Below are 19,288 nucleotides of genomic sequence, written 5' to 3'. Positions count from 1 at the left end.
CTAGTCTTTCATCCAGCTCACTGATCCGTTCTTCTATATCCTCTACCCTGCTTTTAAGTCCCTCTAGTGAATTTTTCATTTCCAGTATTGTATACTTCATTTCTGATTGGTTCTTTTTTATATCTTCCATTTCTTTGTTGACGTTGTCACTGAGTTCATCCATTCTTCCCCCAAGATCAGTGAGCATCCTTATGACTCTTTGAACTCTCTGTCGGATAGATTGCTCATTTCTGTTTCATTTAGTTCCTTTTCTGGGGTTTTGTCCTGTTCCCTTACTTGGAACGTATTCCTTTCCCTCCTCATTTTGCTTCTTTCCCTGTGCTTGTGTCTATGTATTAGGTAGGTCAGCTATGTCTCCTGATCTTGGAGAGGTGACCTTATATAAGTGATGCCTTATGAGGCCCAGCAGTGTGCTTCCCTCTCGTCACCAGATCCAAATGTTCCAGGAGTGACCCGTGTGGGCTGCGTGTGTCCTTCTGTTGTGGCAGGGTTGCTCTTGCCATAGGTGCCCAGGGAGGCTGATCTGTCCCCCTGTTTGGCTGGTTGTAATGCTCAGCTCCATGTAGTTGTTGTGGGCCCTTCAGTCTTTTTATCGGGTGTGGGGAGCCCCAGCACAGTTGGCTGCAAGATCTAATAGCACATTCCTGTTGCAGTTTTTCTATTAAGCGAGTAAGCCACCAGTGTGGCTGGTTTTTAGGCTCAGGGGCTTACAATTGCTATAAGCCTCCAGCCCGTAAGGCTCTTGTCAGCTCTCTGAGGATTGCAGCTGGGTGGGGCTGGCTTCAGGCACAGGAGCACCCAATTGTTTCAGGCTTTGGAAGATGGGGCCAATCCCCTATGTGGCTCTTTGAGAAGCACAAGTCTTCTGCAGCTGACAAGCCCTGCCGCACACAGGGCCACACACATAGTCCACACAGTCCTGCCCCATGAGTGTGCCCCGAACCCCTGGAGTGGACCTAGTCACTCCAAGGCAGGAGCCCCACACACTCCACCAATGCCCCACACTCTCCACCCGCTCCTTGCACACGCCCTACCCCAAAGAGGTGGACCCACTTGCCAGAGTGCAGAGAATCCAGGCAGCTTGCTTAGCAGGCCCACAAGTTTCCTGAGGGCTTGTTGTTGGCTGGGGCCAGTCCCTAGGGTGGGCTGCTTGCCCTGGCTGAGCTGGATTAAATCAGTGCTCTAGTGGGTGGGGCAGAACCTGGGCTAGCAGGCCCCAGGGAGAACTCCAATGGTGTCTGCCAGCGTCTGTGTCAGCACGCCCACACCAGGCCACAACAATGGCCGCCGTCAATGTCCCAGTCCCTGGAGAGGTGTCACCTCGCACTGAGATGCACCCAGAGCCTATCAGGTGAGTCTCTTTTCACCAAAGGACTGTGCATCTTTCTTTTTTTTTTTTTTGTGAGGAAGATCAGCCCTGAGCTAACATCCGCCAATCCTCCTCTTTTTGCTGAGGAAGACTGGCCCTGGGCTAACATCCGTGCCCATCTTCCTCCACTTTATATGGGACGCCGCCACAGCATGGCCTGACAAGCGGTGCGTCGGTGCGTGCCTGGGATCTGAACCGGGGAACCCTGGGCCACCGCAGCGGAGCACGCGCACTTAACTGCTTGCGCCACCAGGCCAGCCCCTGTGCACCTTTCTTTCTGGTGATTTTAGGCTGCTTTCCGAAATGGGTGAGTTTGCCTGTGGGCCCTTTAAGAGCCAGCTTTAATTTTTTGTGTCCCAGCTTTTCTGGGAGTATTCCCAGACGTTGTTAGCATCCAGCAAAACTAGATATTATGCTACTCATCTTGGTTGTGCCGAGTCCAAAAAATGCCTATAGCGGGCACGGTCCCTGGCTCAGGGCCCCACTCCTCCAGGGAGGGCTGCATACCTTTGGGCTGCTCCCTGGCGGCCGTGAAGCACTGCGGCTTGTGAAGGTGGTGTTTTTTTCTCTCCAGAAGAGAATTTCTGCCTCTTCCACCTCAATTAGGATTGTCGTTTGTTGCAGGGGTTCCCCTTATCCAGTTTTCAGTTCTCTCTCAGGGGCAATTTTTCTAAGAGTAGTTGTAAATTGGCTGTGTCCATGGGAGGAAGGGAGTTCAGAGTCTACCTACGCCACCATCTTGACTTCTCTCTACACACAGTTTTGATTAGGATGGGAAAGAGGGAAAACCACTAGTACTTGGGGATATAGAGTTCTTTAGAGGCTGATATATCCTTCACTGCCCTGCCACAGCATTGTGAAAGACCTGAGAACACAGCCTCCTGAAGAACAGCAGAAAATGCCCTGCTCTTCTCTCCTGCCAACAACTGGAGAGATATTTTTTTCAACTCTCCGCTTACTTTACCCCTCCCCCGGTAAAAGGACTTTGCAAAAGTCCTACCATGACTGCCCATCAAAACACTACCTGAAGGATAGCATCAGAAGAATAAAATACCTGGCATTAAATTTAATAAAAGAAGTACAAAACATATATTCTGAAAACTACAAAACATTGTTGAAAGAAATTAAAGAAGATCTACATATATGGAAAAACATCCCATGTTAATGAATCAGAAGACTCAACATTGTTAAAATGGCAGTTCTCCCCAAACTGATCTACAGATTTAACGCAATCTCTATCACAATCCCAGCTGACTTCTTTGTATAAATTCACAAGCCGATTCTAAAATTCATATCTAATTGCAAGGGACCCAGAATAGTCAAAACTATCCTGAAAAAGAAGAACAAAGTAGGAGGACTTCTTGATTTCAAAACCTATTACAAAGCAACAGTACTCAAGACAGTGTGGGACTGGCACAAGGTTAAACAAATAAATCAAAAGAATAGAATTGACAGTCCAGAAATAAACCCATACATCTACGGTCAACTGATTTTTAACAAGGGTGCCAAAAACATTCAATAGGAAGAGAATAGTCTTTTCAACAATGGTGCTGGGACAACTGGATAGCCGCATGCAAAAGCATGAAGTTGGACCCTATTTTATGGCATATATAAAAATTAACTAAAAATAGATCAAAGACCTAAATGCAAGAGCAAAAACAATGAAATTCTTAGAAGAAAACATAGAGGCAAATCTTCATGGCCTTGGATTTAGCAAAGGATTCTTAAATATAACACCAAAAGCATAAGCAACAAAAGGAAAAAATAGATGTTAGACTTCACGAAAATTAAAAACTTTTGTGCTTCAAAGGACACCATCAAGAAAGTGAAAAGACAGAGCACAGAATGGGAGAAAATAATTGGAAATCATATACCTGATAAGGGACTTGTATCTAGAATATATTAAGAACTCTTACAACTCAATAATAAAAAGACTCAAGGACCTAATGTACAACATGGTGACTATAGTTGGTAACACTGTATTGTATAGTTGAAATTTTCTGAGAGTAGAACTTAAATGTTCTCACCAAAAGAAAAAAGAGGCAAATAACTGAGGTGACAGATGTGTTAATTAACTCCATGGGAGAATCCTTTCACAATGCATATGTATATCAAATCACCACATTGTACATTTTAAATATCTTACAATTTTATTTGTCAATTATACCTCAATAAAGCTGGGAAAATAATGTAAAAAGTAATAACTCAATTAAAAAATGGGCAAAGGATCCTGACTAGACATTCCTCCAAGGAAGATATATAAAGGGGAAATAGGCACATGAAAAGATGCTTGACATCATTAGTCATCAGGGGAAAGCAAATCAAAATCACAATGAGATACCACTTCATTCCCAATATGTTGGCTAGAATCAAAAAGTCAGATAATATGGTGATCGACAAACAAAAGTGTACAACAAAAATTTCACAATGTTATAAACTATTAAGACATCAATTTAAAAAAAGTCAGATAATAACAAGTGTTGACAAGGATGTGGAGAAATTGGAACCCTCATACACTGCTGGTGGAAATATAAAATAGTGCAGCCACTTGGGAAAACAGTCTGGCAGGTTCACAAACGATTAAACAAAGACTTACCATTTGACCCAGGTATTCCACTTTTAGGTATATACCCAAAAGAAATGAAAACACATGTGACACAGAAACTAGTACATAAATATCAGTATTATTCATAATAGCCAAAAGGTGGAAACAACCCAAATGCCTATCCTTTGGATATTGGATAAACAAAATGTGGTATATCCAGACAATGGAATGTTATTCAACAATAAAAAGGAATGGAGTACTGATACGTGCTACAACTCGGATGAACCTTGAAAACATCACGCTAAGAGAAAGAAGTCAGTCACAAAGTCCACATATTATACAACTTCATTCACATGCAAGTCCAGAATAGGGAACTCTATACTATAAAGACTGAAAATAGATTACAGTCATGTGCTGCGTAACGACATTTCAGTCAACGACAGACTGCATATACGACGGTGGTCCTGTAAGATTAGTACCATGTAGCCTAGGTGTGTAGCAGGCTATACCATCTAGGTTTGTGTAAGTACACTCTATGATGTTTGCACAACAAGACATTTCTCAGAACGTATCCTGTCATCAAGTGATGCAAGACTGTACTGGTTGCTTAGGGCTTGGGTAAGGCAGGTAGAGGGGTGGAGGTTAGGGGTATATGGGAGTGACAGCTAAAGGGCAATGAAACAAGGAAATTAAAATACTCTAAAATCGATTGTGGTGATGGTTGCATATATCTGTGAATACACTAAAACCACTGAATAGTACATTTTAATAGGGTAAATTGTACAGTATGTGGATTTCTCAATAAAGTTGTTTTTCAAAAAAAGTGCTACCGGAAACTCTGAGCCTGACCCATTTCATTCATAGCCCTAGTGTCCCTCATCCTGCAAACCACAATGTCTGCCAAGCTGAAGGCCGTCCAAGCATCATCCATCCCCTGGGGTTCTCTCATCTCTACCTGACTCTGACCCCAGCTTCCTCTGCCATCTCCTCTTCTAACCCTTCCTTCCACTACGCCTCAGGAACTCTCAGCCTAGAGCCAGCAAACGCCCCACATCTGCAGCCATCTCAGCAGCTTTATCTTAGCTAGACCCAGGCTTCTCCACTCCTTCCTTCCTTCGTAACCCATCCAAGTCAAAGCTGCTCATCTCCTCAGCATTCCCATTTCTCACAACCAGGAGAAAACCAAACTTCCCTGGTCACTATTATCTCCAGACAATAACCTACCGAGAAGTACCTAGAACCTAGGAATGTGATCAACTCCCTCCTCCTCACTTCCTGGTATGACTGCCTTCTCTCCAGGTTCCTGCTCCTCATGTCTACATTTTTAGGGACCTCCCCACGTTCTTCCCCATTTTTTCCTGATCTCTCCAAGGAGGACCTTATTCATGAGTAAAGACCTAACACTCCAGGGGTCTTGTCTTAGCCTATCTCCTTCATTCCGGTGATCTAACCCTTTGTTTACCAACATGTGTTTACCATGTGGCCACATCCCAACCAGGAACTCTTCTTTGAAATGTAAAACTAAAAGTCCCCTCAGACTACTGTAGCCTACTCTTCCTTTTCTCACTTCCTCATTCTCACTCAATCTGCTTCCACTTGAATGAAAAGCCACAAGAACTTTGATCCTACCCTTCTTATTCTCCCTCTGGACTGCACTTCCTTCTACCATTCAAACACTCTCCCTCCAGCACCCTTAGTTTCCTGCTCCATTGAGACACCAGCTGCTTCTGTCAGTCCCCAGATACAGATCAACCTAACCTCTATCTCCTCCTTTTCCTCTCTTGTCCTGCCCACCACTGAAGGAAATCTTGTCATTTCTATGACTGGCTCCATCATCACGTTATGAGTTCCAGCTTCAGTGGGGCCACCAGGGTTCAGGAATCTTTCCACTCATCCTAGTAGCTTCAGATCTTTACCTCTCACCTCCAGTCTCCTACCTCCTCCCCGTCTGCTCCCCCTCTGTCATCTGATAACTCTATCTCCGACTTCATCAAAATAGAAAGACCGTCAAGTTTACATTCTTCATCTTGGTTCTGTGCCCCCTTGAAATCTACCCATACATTCACCCACTTCCCTCAGTCTCAAAGAAAAGCATCTTCGCTTTTCCCCTTTGCTTTCCCCCTATCTTTAGGATCTTATGTCCCCTACCTCCTCCAAGACCTTGGTCCATTGATTATCCCAGCCCTTTAATAATCCTAACTTCTTCCTTTTCACTAGTCCCTTCCTCCTTCCCCAACAAACAAGCTCACAGGTCTCTGGTTTGACTTACATCATAGTGGAAGGAGACAGAAAGTAAACATCTAAGCAAATAAATGGACAAGATAATGCACAAGCTTAACGAATAAAGCAAAACAGGATGATGTGATCGAGAGTGACGGTGGGGACTACTTCACATTCGGGTGGTCAGGGAAGGCTTCTCTGAGGAGGTGACATCTGAGCCAAACCTGAAAGTCAAGAGGGAGCCAGTGACATGGCAGTCTGGGGAAAGTGCACTCCAGGAAGACTGAACAGCCGGTGCCAAAGCCCCAAGGCGAAACAAGCTTGGTATATCTGGGGAACCCAAGGAAGCCAGTGCAGCTGGAGTGTGGTGGATGAGGGAGATGAGCTCAGAGAGGGAGGCAGGGGCCTGGTCATGTGGGACCTGTGGACCACAGTGAAGAATCTGGAAGCCATTGGAGCATTTTCAGATGAATGACATAATTTGACTTAGGTTTTCACAGGATCTCTCTGGTTGCTGAGTGGGGAAGAGATTGTAGGGGGCCAGAGTAGAAGCAGGGAGACCTGTTAGGAGGCTACTGACATAATGCAGGCCAGAGGTGATGGTGGCTCAGACACAGCAGTAGCAGCAGGCTGGATGAGGGGAAGTGGTTGTTGTTATGCTTCCTCATTTGTACTTATCCAATGGAGGAAAGAGAAAGTGATGATACGTGGTTGCTAGAAGAGAGGGGCCATACACCTATTCAAGAAGGATTCTGTGAGACATGTTGCAGGGGAAGGAGACAGACACTCGAGGCAGCTCGGAGCCTGCAGGTGACATGGTAAGGCCCACAGCGCCCACTGAAAAGCATTCTTCTCCCCACTTCTGCACTTACACCCCAAGGGCTGGCCTTGAAGTGCACAGACAGTGAGTGGCATGTTCTTGGTAGGGGGCATGAGCAATTTCCATGGTGAGGCACCACGCGTGGTGTCCCAGCAGAAACCACAGACTCATTGTCACCTTCTGCTTTAATCGGGGCAGTTCCCCAACGGGCCACTGACAGCTCTCTTTTCGTCCACTCTACACTCATTCTCGGCTACCACTCCCATATCACATGCAAGGGAGTCCAGAATCAGAACCGCCTTTGAGGCCAGCCTAGCCTCCTCCTAGTGGGCATCTCCATCCAGATATTCAGCAGGCACCTCAAACTTACTGTGTCCAATCCAGGCTGGTTGTTACACAACACCTTTTCCCTGCCCTTCCACAACCTGGCCAATTCTACCACCTCCTGTGTTGTCCATTTTAATTAACGGTGTCAACATCCACACGGTGACTGAAGTGAGAATCCAACAAACTGTCTTTGATTGCTTCCTTTCCCTTACTCTCCAAATCCAATTGGCCAGCAAGCCTTGACAGTCCTCTCTCTGAATGCCTCCTAAGTCCATTGCCTTCTCTCAGCCTCCAATGTCACTGGCCTAATTCAGGCTCTTGTCATTCTTTCCTGGACTCTAGCTGGAATAATGGTAGACTCCCAGCACCCAACACACTTAGGAAGTGCTCATAAATGATTTTTGAATAAACGAGAGACAGAGAGTGCATGAATGAATAAAATGATTGAGTGAACAAATGAGTGACGAAATCATGAATAAACAAAAGAATAAATGCATGTTGTGTAGAAACAAAGAAAACTAAGGACTATATAGTCTAATGGAGGAGATGCAACCAAGCAGGTGCAAGGCATCAGGTGATAGAGTGTTACGGGGGAGGGGGACGGAAACTAACACTTGTTGAGTGTCTTCCAGTTGTCAGGTACTAACCCAGACATATCACACTTGGTTCACACATATATATAATGTGATACATTGTGCTCCAGGTCAGGAAACTGACATTCAAAGAAGTTAAATAACCATCCAAGGTCACCCAACTCCTAAGTGCAGGGTTCAGATTCAAACCTAGGTCTGCAGGCCCCAAATCCCATGTTGGTCAGTGGACACAGGCTTACAGGACAGTCAAAAGATAATAATAACCAACACAGAGTGCTTCTGACGAACAGTCACTATTCTAAGATCTTTACATGTATCCTCATAAAAATTCTATGAGGTAGGTATAAATATTATCCCTATTTTACAGTTAAGAAACAGGCAGTAAGACGTTAACAAGTAATTTGTCAAAGGTCATACAGCTACTAAGTGACAGAATTGGGATTTGAACCCAGGCAGTCTCACTCCAGTGTCCATGCTGGTCATCCCTTTAGCCTCACATTGTATTGCCTTAACGATGGAGGTAAGATGGCAGAGGTAGGTTCCAGGTGGAGGGAACAGTATGATTACATGCAAGGAGGCAAGAAGACACAAGTCATGTTTGGGACGAGGAAGTGGGTCGTTGTGGCTGGGATAGAGAGAGTGGAAAGTGAGACTCCGGAGAAAAGATGGGATCAGACACACGGCTTCCTGTTACCTGGTCCAGGGCCAGAGGCCTGCCTTGTTTGATACGTAAACTACCTCCATCTTTCACAAGGTAGTGAACAGCTGGAGGAGCCTGTTCACTCTGTTTTCTTAACCAAGATACTTAGTTCTCTTGCGTGTGAAGGTGGAAAAGCTAAAAGGCAAAGGAATAACTGATTTGTTCAAGGTCTTACTGTTAACTAGTCAGTACAACCTCCTCCACAGTTCCTGGAGATAAATATCGGCACCGTGACCTCTTGGCATTTATTTTTGACACAGTTTTAGTTTGAAAAGATTACAGATAACACATTTTTTTAAATCTCTAATTTCCTTTCATAGTACTTCAAGTGTGAGCCAATAAATTGCCATCTTTACACCTCACTACTGTGAGGTCACGCACACGTCAGTCAAATACAAATTTATATTAGGAAAACTTTCGGAGAAAAAAATTAAAAGGCAGATCTAGAAAACTAACCTTTAACTCTAATACTGCTTTGGGAAAGGAAAAGGAGAACAGGCCCGTCAAGCAGCAACTGAAACAAGCCCTTAGGTCATTTTGAACTGACCAGGATCCTAATCTCATCAGTTGCAGGAAAAGGTCATCTTGGAATCTGTAAGTGCTATTCTAGTTCCTTCCTTCATGAGAATCTAGGGGGGGAACAATGATCACAACTTCAAGGCCTCCCAGCTTGAAGGAGACCAACATGGTCATTGCCCATGGTCAAGGGGAGAGACCTAAGCAAGAGAAACCTAAGTACTAAATGAAAGAGCCCAAAGAAATGTTCTCTGACCTCTGAAAGTAAATATTCTAAAGCAAAATAATTCTTTTCACATATTTTTTATTTAAATTAAATTTAAAATAATAAAATTCGGGAGTTTGAAAAACAAAAAAGTGAAAATATTATCCATAACTAGGGTGACCATATAGCCTGTGTTGCTCAGAACAGTCCTGGTTTATATACTTGTCATGTTGTAATTATTAATAGCACACACATATACACGCACACACACACAAACACTTTAAGAGCATTTAAAAGCCTCATGGTTTAAATGATAAATTATTTCTGGTCACCCTACCCATAATCCACCACTATAAACAATCATTATCACAATTTGGTGTATTTCTTTGCTGTCTTTTTCTCATGTGTACATTTTTTATCGCTATAATCATAAGTGTTTCCACAAGCCTATATCTTCTTCAATTTTCATTACAAAAAAATATCATTCTATGTTTCTAGATAATAGGTCATCACATTCCACTGAGCAGATGTTAGCTTTCCTCGAGTGTTGAACATTTAGGTTGCTTCAAGATAGTTTTAAAGGAAATGAATTTGTGGGGTACTTTGAGGACCTGTGTATAAACCTCAAGAGAAACTCCAACCTAAGTGAGGAAGAGGTAAAAAATAATAATTAGGAGAAAATTTTAAAAATATCATTTTTATGAACAGGGTAGTCTCCTATTCCCTTCTAGACCAACTAACTTCTTCACTCTTCCCTTTAACAAATATTTATTGAGCATCCACTATCTCCAGGTACCACAGCAGGAGCTGTATAGAGATACACATCTTGTTTGCACTACGTCCTAATGTATCCTAGATCTCCTCACCATCTGTGCTGGTAAACCCTAGTTTGGTCACCATCATCTCTCAGCTAGGCTGCTGACACAGCCTCCCAAATGACTTTCCATTCTTGCCCCATACAATGCATTCTCCATACATCCAGAGTGATGGTCTCAATACAAAAATTCAGAAAAATACAAAAAACATCTGTCGTGCATAAAATCCTCCCATGGCTTCCCACTGCAATAAGAATAAACTCCAGATCCTTTGCCGCGACTTATAAGCCCCATGTGGTCTGGTCCCAGCCTACCTTCCTGCTTCACCTCCTTCCACTCTCCTCTTTATGCTCTGCCACCTGGCCTTCTCTCTATCTGTCCTACACACCAACTTCATTCCATCCCAGGGCCTCTGCACTACTATTCCCTTTCTCTAGATTGTCTTTCCCTAGATCTTTTCAGGCTGTGTACTCAGCTCAAATGTCACCAAAGTTATCTCTGCTACAATACTGTAACTAAAGTTTCCACCCCTAAGTCATTCTCTTTCCAATTACACTATTTTATTTTCTTTATGGCACTTAACACAATCTGATTCTACATTATTTATTTGTTTATATGTATTTTTTTCCCTGTAATGTGAGCTCTAAGAGGACAGAGACTCTGACCAGTTCACTGCTACACCCCAGTGCCCAGCACCTACTAGCAGACAGACAACAAATAACTGGAATGAATGAATGAAGAGAGGACAGGAGAGTCACTACGAGAACAGATCTTTATTTAATCCTCAAAGTTTTATAAAACCTTTTCTATTATTCTGCAAAATGATCAACTAGTACTATTATGTGAAAATAAGAAAATAAAATGTTCATCCAAGTACACATCATCAACTCTAATAAGCAACATCACCTACATTAAAGGAATTAACTTCTTGCTCTGTAGGACCCCCCCAAAATATAAAGAAAAAACCTCTAGCAGTCTAATATTTACAACAGAGGTCCCTAAATGGCACTTAGGTCCATAACCAAGTTTTTAATGGTCCACAACAAAATGGGAAAAAGAAAACAATGCATTTTTATAAAGCTAAAATCTTTCAATTTAAAGAACTCTCCTTTATTCTTAAATTATATGTGTCTTACTTTGAAGGTATCAAAATACTCTCTTTTATACAATGACAAGGATTGTATCTGATAGGTTTGGGGGAGGTTTGTATGTCTTTTATATAAAAAACAAAAAGTCAACAATCCTGTACAAGATCCCAATTTTCTTTTTTAAATTTTAGTAATCCAAGAGTTCCACAAATCTGGGTACCACTCATCTCTGCATTTCCCACACTCCTTCTCAAGTGTGGCCCTTGAAGGTTTTACTAGGCCAACAGTTGTACTAACTCTACTCTAGGAGTACCTGCTGCCTGGAGTGTTTAAGAAAGATCTCAAGCTCTGGTCCGGCTCTATGGGAAAGAGGCGAGATCAATCAATTAGACGTCGGCCGTGGTAGGGAGAGGAGATGGGAGATGAAGTGGAGGGAGAGGGACATGAGCAAACACATATGACAAAATAACCCCTCCCCTAAGACGTGTCAGAGCCCAATATGAAAACTACTTGGTAAACTATAGCTGAGAGATTTAAGTCGCTTGTTCTGCCCCTTAACGTAAGTGGTTGCTGACACAGAGAAGTAGAGGACAATGAAGTCACGAGGGTGCCCAACGGTGAGCCGGCCTCACTCACTACCTCCTGGTACAGGATTCATTTCCCGCCTCAACAAAACCTTGGGGGAAGCTGTCAGTCCTGAATCCGTGACTTCTCAGGTCTGCGGCACACCTGGAAAGGAACCTGGCCAAGGCAGTTTGGCCAGGAAAGGGCTCAGGGGGAAGGAGTCACAAAACTGAGCAAATTAAACAAAGCCAGTGGGAGTCTTTTTCAAAGAAAGCCAATCTTGTGATCTTGTCAGCGATTTAAAGTCCAAAGATTAACAAAATACCAAGAAGGAAAACAAGTGCAGGCGGTTAGAGAGTGGAAAAGAAACCAAGAGGGGCTTTATTCTAGGAGCAGACTTGACATATTCGAGTTCTCTGTGAGTACATCCGGATTGAAGCAAAAGTCAAGATTTAAAAATTGTGGCCTTCGGCAATGTGAAGAGGGTGAGAGAGCTGGGAGGATCATCGTGCCCAGGAACCAGCTCTCTCTGGGCACGTGGCTTGGGCTGTTGCTGCTCTGCCCACCCCGTGGAAACAGAAAACAGCAACAAGACTCCTTCCACCTGAGTCAGGCCAGTGTTCACACCTCAGCCCTCACAGGAATACAGGGTCACTGACTCCCAAGTCTGAACCTCGCACACCCTTCCGCCCTGCATCGCCACTTCTAGGAAGGGCTCCTTGAGAAAGACCAGCACCCAGGTGCAAAGCCACGTGTGTGAGGCTGCTCGCTGTAGCCCTGTTTATAACTGAAAAAAGTTGAGACAACCCGAACGCCCATTTGTAAGGGAATGATTAAGTAAAGTAAGACGCATTCATGGAATACCTTGTTGTTCAAAAAGAGGGAAATCTGTAAGTGCTGAGATGGGGGGATGTCCACGATACACAGAGGAGAAATAACAAATTGCAGAACAGTCTGTAGTGTGACTCTGTTGTTCAAGTGTGTACAGACATGTGTATACATTTATATGCTTGGAGATGCATAGAAAAAGATTCCAGAAGGATACACGCCAAAGTGAATGCAATTGGGGTGGGGGAGGGAGGCTTCAGTTTTTTTACTTATAACTCCTGGATTGTTAACGACTTTTATTTTTTTTAATATATTACTTTTGCAATTTGAAAATATAGATAAAATAAATATGTAAATACATATAACAAATATAAATACATAAAATAAGCAAAAGCCCCACAGTCATCTTTATTCCTCTTTTGCTGAATCAGGAGAAACCAATTCCTAGGAAAGGAAACCAGGCCTGGAGCAGCAAACGCTCGACTTCCTCTCTCTAGCATTGTTGGATGTTTCACCCGCCCTTAGGTGACACATCAGGTTCTATTTTTATTCAGTTCTGATCAGTCAAAAACAACACTTAATTTTTGAAGCAGGATTTGCATTAGCAGAAAAACAAAACAAGAACTGCAGAGCAAATCCAGATGGTTCCAAAGCAAGCGCAGCCCAGCCCAGCCCAACAGGCTCCATGTAAGTGCGGGGTGGTACCAGGTACTGACAGGCAACAGCTTTATTGGCCCAAGGTCTCACGGATGTGTCTTTCCAATGCCACCCATTTTGTCTACGCCCATCTCTGAATATATCATTTATTTATAATTCATCCTCCCCTTGCTTCCAAATGGATTGAAGCAGTTCTCCAATAGATTTAAGGCAGTGAACAACATTTGACTTGAAGATGGTAAAATTATTAACATAGGAATTGAGGTACAGAAACGGTAAGAATGAGGAAGAAGTACAAATGTTTTTGAAGTATTAACTCCTAACACTCATAAGCATATTTAATTTTGTGTTGATATAAACTAATGTTCCCTAAGGTCTATACTGTTAAACCAAGGTTTATAACAATCAGACAAATAATCCAGAAAGACATTGCTACAATATCTACTTCTGATTCAGTGAATAAATCTAAATTCAACAAGCTTCCCCATGCTCTTCAGAGGCCACCAATTTTTTCATAAGCTGTTCTCATGACTGTATAAATATAAAAATCTTTGATACATACCTACCTTGCTGACACAGGGGTTTGATAATCTTCAATAACTAGCTGGAAAGTCAGCATCAATGTGTTTAGAGCTCAGATTTCAAGCCATTCACATCTGGGTTCAAACCCCAACTATGCCACTCACAGCTGTGTGATCTTGGACAAATTACTTAATCTCTCTGAGTCTCCGTTTTCTTGTAGGGGAAAAAAAGGTTCTTAATAGTGCCTATTTCCTAGAGTTACTATGAGGATTAAATCAGATAATGTATTTAAAGCACTTAGCAAGTGTTCAATAAAAATTAAGTATGACCACTGGCTGAACTCTTGGTACATTTTTCTTTAAAATGTAAGAACAATGGAAGGTGCAAAAAAATCGTATTACTCCAGCAAAAAGCTGGATTGGATATTTGCTTATACATGTATATCTCCACAGATCAGAGAGGGAAAAGCAAGACTTGCCTTTCTCAAAGGATGCACAGGGATCCCCGTACATTTAGCTAGAAGAAATATCCATACATAACTACAAACACTGCAGCAAAAATCACTGGGCAAATAGAAGATGGTGTTGACACAGAAAATGTGCATTAGCCTAGCTATTAATGATTGACTGCCATGGGAAATGCAGGAGATGTGATCTAATAATACCTGTGTCTTAAAATCCTAGTATATTACAACTGCTCCCAAGGCAGCCCCATTCTGAATGTGACTTCACGCCAACGGTTATGAGAGCCTTTCCCACAACTTAGATGCTGAGGACACTTGGCCTATTTGGAGACCATCATTAAATCTCCCTTTAGGCTTCCATTTTCCAAGTTAACTATTCTCAGGTACGTAATGGCTCTTGCTAACCAGAATAAGGAAAGATTTAAATAAGTGTCTTTTCAAAGTTTCCAGTAAAATGAACAGAAAGCACAGATAGCAGTAAAAACAACTACCATTTACGAGTGTCAACTACGTGCTGACATGGTGCTGAGGATATTCTGTGCATCTTCTCATTTCATCCTCACAACCACCCATTTTATAGATGAAGACACTAAGTCTCAGAGAGCTAAAGCAACTTGCTCAAGGTCACCAACCTGCCCAAGGGCAATGCTGGAATTCAAACCCATCTGTCACCAGTTAACCACTACTCACTTTTCAGATCTGGGTTCCAATCTCACTAACTCAGGGCAACTTGCCCTAACTCCCTCCAGAAAGGGCAAATCCCCCTAGTTACTCTTCCCTTGCACCATCGTCTTCCTCTGTAGTTCTGATCATAGTGATATTTGTACCTGTATTCATGTAAATATTGAATTCATGTCTGCCTCCCCACCAAACTCTAGGCTTGGGCACACACAGCTCCTCACAGTTCTTGTTTATTTAGGATCTCTGGCCTCTCTCACAGGACCAGTCACATAATGGGTTCTCTGTACACATTTACACTGATTGAATGAATAAATGGGGGAAAAAACGCTCAGAAATCACCCAGCCGCTTGGGCACTGCACTAAGGAAGCACAGGCAGCCCAGTGTTCATCCACGTGTGGGCACCACAGTGCCAGCTGCCCACTCTGAGGGGCAAGAAAACGCCGAGGCCAAGGTCTTCCTCGGAACCAGAAGAGGATCTCAAGCACACGACCTTGCCGTGCTGAGACAGCAGCATCTTTGCATCTGAAGGAGGGCAGTATAGACTCTTCATCAACCCAGTTAATACTTATTAATAATAAATCACCTTTCCGATTCATTTTGGTTGACTCTTTCCACTGTATATGGATTATTTCTGTCTTGATAATTTTTCCTGATATTTTAATCTGCTTTCTAGTCCCTTCCTCAAATATCTTTTTTCTTAAAATACTTTAAGCAGAATCACATGCTGTTCACAGGCTATTTTCTTAACACTCAACTATGAAACTGAAAGTAATTGGAAATAAGGGAAACTACGCAACAAACTATAGTTGTTAAATCTCAGCACTTCTTCACAAGTCACTGTCACAGGAAAAGCCCAAGGGCGTCAGAGCAACATATTTTAAACAAGCCATAGAGCACCATCCCATATTATACTCATTCAGAATATAAAAATATTAACCCAGTAGAAGCATCAAGTCCTTCATGAGAGTGGACTATCCATTGAAAACACATCCATAGGCAAGCTATTTTGGTCTAAAAAGACAAAAAAGAAATAACTTTTTAAAAAGAAAATTATATTTGCTACCTGTCAAAAATTCAAGTTCTTAAGGGCTCAAGATTTGATTATCAGTGTGATGACAGGCTCGATTTCACAATGTTTTTTATTTTTACGCCACAAGTAAACAATGAGCTTTAAGAGAAGAGAGAAGGTGGAGACAAGCAGGTGGTGGGGGTTTTGTTACACGAATGTTCCGGAGAAAAGGGGAAAAACAAACAGCCATCATATTGATTGAGCAGAGCCCCAAACTCATGTAATGCCTAAACTATTTAACCCTTTTTTAACATGCAGTCTTTACAGGTACATAATTCCTCCGAATATTCTTTTCAGCTAGTCTCAGATATAGCAGGTCCCCCCAGGCTGGCAGAACAATTGTGAAAAGCCCAGTTAAGGAACCTCTTAACCAAGAAGAGTGCTTCAGGCGAGTGCAACAGGAGGAAAGATATCAGTTTACAGGTTCTAACAAGATCAAGTATCTACTAGATGAATAAATTCTAGAGACCTGCTGTACAACACTGTACCTATAGTTAACAATACTGGATCGTATACCTAAAAATTTGTTAAGAGGGTAGATCTCATGTTAAGTGTTCTTACCACAATAAAATAAAATTTTTTTTAAAATGATCAGATACGGGCCGGTCCCGTGGCTTAGCGGTTAAGCGCGCACGCTCTGCTGCCGGCGGCCCGGGTGCGGATCCCGGGTGCGCACCGACACACCGCTCCTCCGGCCATGCTGAGGCCGCGTCCCACATACAGCAACTAGAAGGATGTGCAGCTATGACAGACAACTATCTACTGGGACTTTGGGGGAAAAATAAATAAATAAAATCTTTAAAAAATAAATAAATAAATAAAAATAAAATGATCAGATATCTGCTAAGTGGTTTTCTTCTTAGCCCTATAGAAAGGACTGAGAGAGAGAAATTCCAGGATCCCTACAAAGCTGCAAACATAGACGGCCCTTCACGCCTCTTCTACACACACACGCACACCGCTAGCTTCTTCCACCTTCTGCCAGTCAACCTCTACATCTTAATTCCTGTGTGTGCTTCATGTGATTTTTTAAATGGAGATGTTCCGTCCTTCCCTGAGAGATGCCGCATAGTGTATAAAAGAAGAAAATGAGGTTCTGTTCCCGAGTCAGCTACCCCCCGTGCGTAGAGCTGGCCATGTCTGTTCCCTCAGCTAGAAAATGGCACAGGGAGAGCAACAGGCATTAAGCTACCATAGTGATCTCAAGGGCCCTGCACGCGTCTAAAGTGAAGTTCTAAGGATTATGTGTGGCCTACACTTTAAATGAAGTAAATCCACAGCCAGAGCCACACGTGACCACTGGCATCTCGAGTTTCTTCAGAATATAATTTTGAGCAACTCAAACTTCTTCACAATGGTCCTAAATCTCCAGTTACTCCTCCTGGTGACTATAATAAAGTCAACAGTGACCAAAGCCTCTGTCGTTTGCCGCAAAACCCGAAGTTCCTCACCCCCTTCCTGTGCACGGGACTGCGCAGCAGCCTCACGTCCAGGGAGCACACCTGGGCGCCACGCTCACCTGTCGGGAGAGTGATTCCTCCTGGCCTCATTCTGAGAAAGCACTGACGGGAAAGACCAGGTGCGCATACAAGCACCACCCAGACGCCAGCTGTAAGCCCTGGCAGGGGAAAGAGAACCCCCACCGTGTGACGAAGGGAAAGGAAAAGCAAAGTGCTCTCAGATCTCCCCACCCACCACCCAGAACCAAGGAGACCAAGAGACCAGGCTGCTGCTTCCCAGGAAGGCCTCTGTCCTGGTAAACCAAAGGCCACCATTTAAAATCACAACTCGGCCCTGTCACAGACATTACCATGAACCCACAAGCTGTCATCACATAAGCTTTTGTTTCTTGTTATCTGTCCCCACAAGAGCAGAGCGGGCACTGTGTCTGTTTTATCACTAGTTTTTACTGGTTGCTTGGCACAGTACCTGCCACTATGTAGGTACTCAATGAATATGTAAAGGATGAATGGATAAATGAATGAACGAATGAATGAATGATATCCTAGTCACAACAACCCTATGAGGCAGGGAAAGTATTATGGTCTCTGTTTCTCAGTTGAGAAGAGACATTTAACGGAGGGGATGACTTGCCCAAGGACAAACAGGCCTGGGCATTTCCTCCTATGACTATAATAAATCCACTCGTTATCACCGACCTGTCCCTTTGCACAATTTCACTTTTAGATAATGTAGCAGAGAAGAGGCCTTGAAAGACTGACACTCTATCATCTAAATTGTTAGGGCATAAAAGCAGAAGTAAGAGGAGGGGCAGAAGGAGGAGAAGAGCCAGGAGCACAAAGCTCTTGGGGGAGGGGAAGGCCTGGCTGAGGGTTCCCTATTTAATGGATGGACCCCTGAGAGGCCCTGGGCATCCCAGAGTCAGCAGGAGGGATCTGAGCAGCTGTGAGGGAAGAGGGATTTCCAAAAGGCAGAGGGAGAACACAAGGGAAGAAGCAGCTGGTCTGGAAAACCCAGATTCCCTTTCTGCTTAAAGGGCCCCTATCTCAAGATCTTTCTCTCCAAGAACCCAGAAGATTCTGGTAGCTCAATTGCTCAAGAACCAGTTCTATATGTTGAGAAGCCACAGACCCCAAGTGGCCAAAGCTGGAAAGCAGCTGGCTTCTGAAAGACAACAGGGATAAGCCATGATCCCCCCTGGGCCTAGCCATCAGCCTGTGGGGACCTGCCAGAGCCACACAGTTGAGGTTTCTGCTTCTCTCTCTGAAGGGACACAGAAGAGGCTGAAAACGGGCTTTGAAGAAGCAGGTAACTATGAGTGTCCACACATGAGAGCCAGCTACAGATACCAGAGTGTTCTCTCTCTAGGGACACTGAGCTGTGGTGATCTAGTACTGATAAGGTACTAGGTGGTAGCCCCTGAATCCAAACTCGCCTGCAGGGTGGACAGGGAGCACAGAGGCGGAATGAGGAGTGACCATCTCAGTTAGAGGTCAGGCTGCTCAGGTGAGGGGGTGGAGAAGACAAGGCAAATGGAAAGAAGATTCTGGGGTCAGGGCTCAAAAACTTAACCCACCTCCCCACTTAAAGAAACCTGATCAGCGCCCTTACTGTATGCAGTGTCATCCTCCCTGCTGAATCCTCTAGGGCAGTAAGTCAACACTCTTCAGTCCAGCCTACAAGTCGACCATCATCTGGCTCCAAGCTCCTCAACAGCCTTCTATTCTGCTTCCCCTCACTACCCCAGTGCTCCCACCATTCAAGTGAGAGACCTCCTCTTCCTCTCCCATGCAGTAAGCTGCTGTCCCCGGATGCTCCACCGCCTCCCTCTGCCTTTCCCATCC

General features: G+C 43.6%; 1 protein-coding gene across 4 annotated transcripts in view; it reads right to left on the bottom strand.

Moving 5' to 3' along the window:
* Positions 1-19,288, bottom strand: part of SNX10 (sorting nexin 10) — a 74,705-nt gene that overhangs the window by 41,611 nt on the left and 13,806 nt on the right. Inside the window, exon 1 of one of the 4 annotated variants that reach the window (XM_058527479.1) lies at positions 1,877-2,015. The exons of the other annotated variants lie outside the window; for them this stretch is intronic. The gene's annotated coding sequence lies outside the window, so the exon portion shown is untranslated. Of the gene's footprint in view, positions 1-1,876; positions 2,016-19,288 lie in introns of those variants that run through there. 4 annotated transcript variants of the gene reach the window in all.

The sequence above is a fragment of the Diceros bicornis genome, chromosome 3 (assembly GCF_020826845.1).
Source record: "Diceros bicornis minor isolate mBicDic1 chromosome 3, mDicBic1.mat.cur, whole genome shotgun sequence".
NCBI classification, from domain to species: Eukaryota; Metazoa; Chordata; class Mammalia; order Perissodactyla; family Rhinocerotidae; genus Diceros; species Diceros bicornis.
Note: the sequence above shows the minus strand (reverse complement) of the source record. Positions and strands in the feature narration are given on the sequence as shown.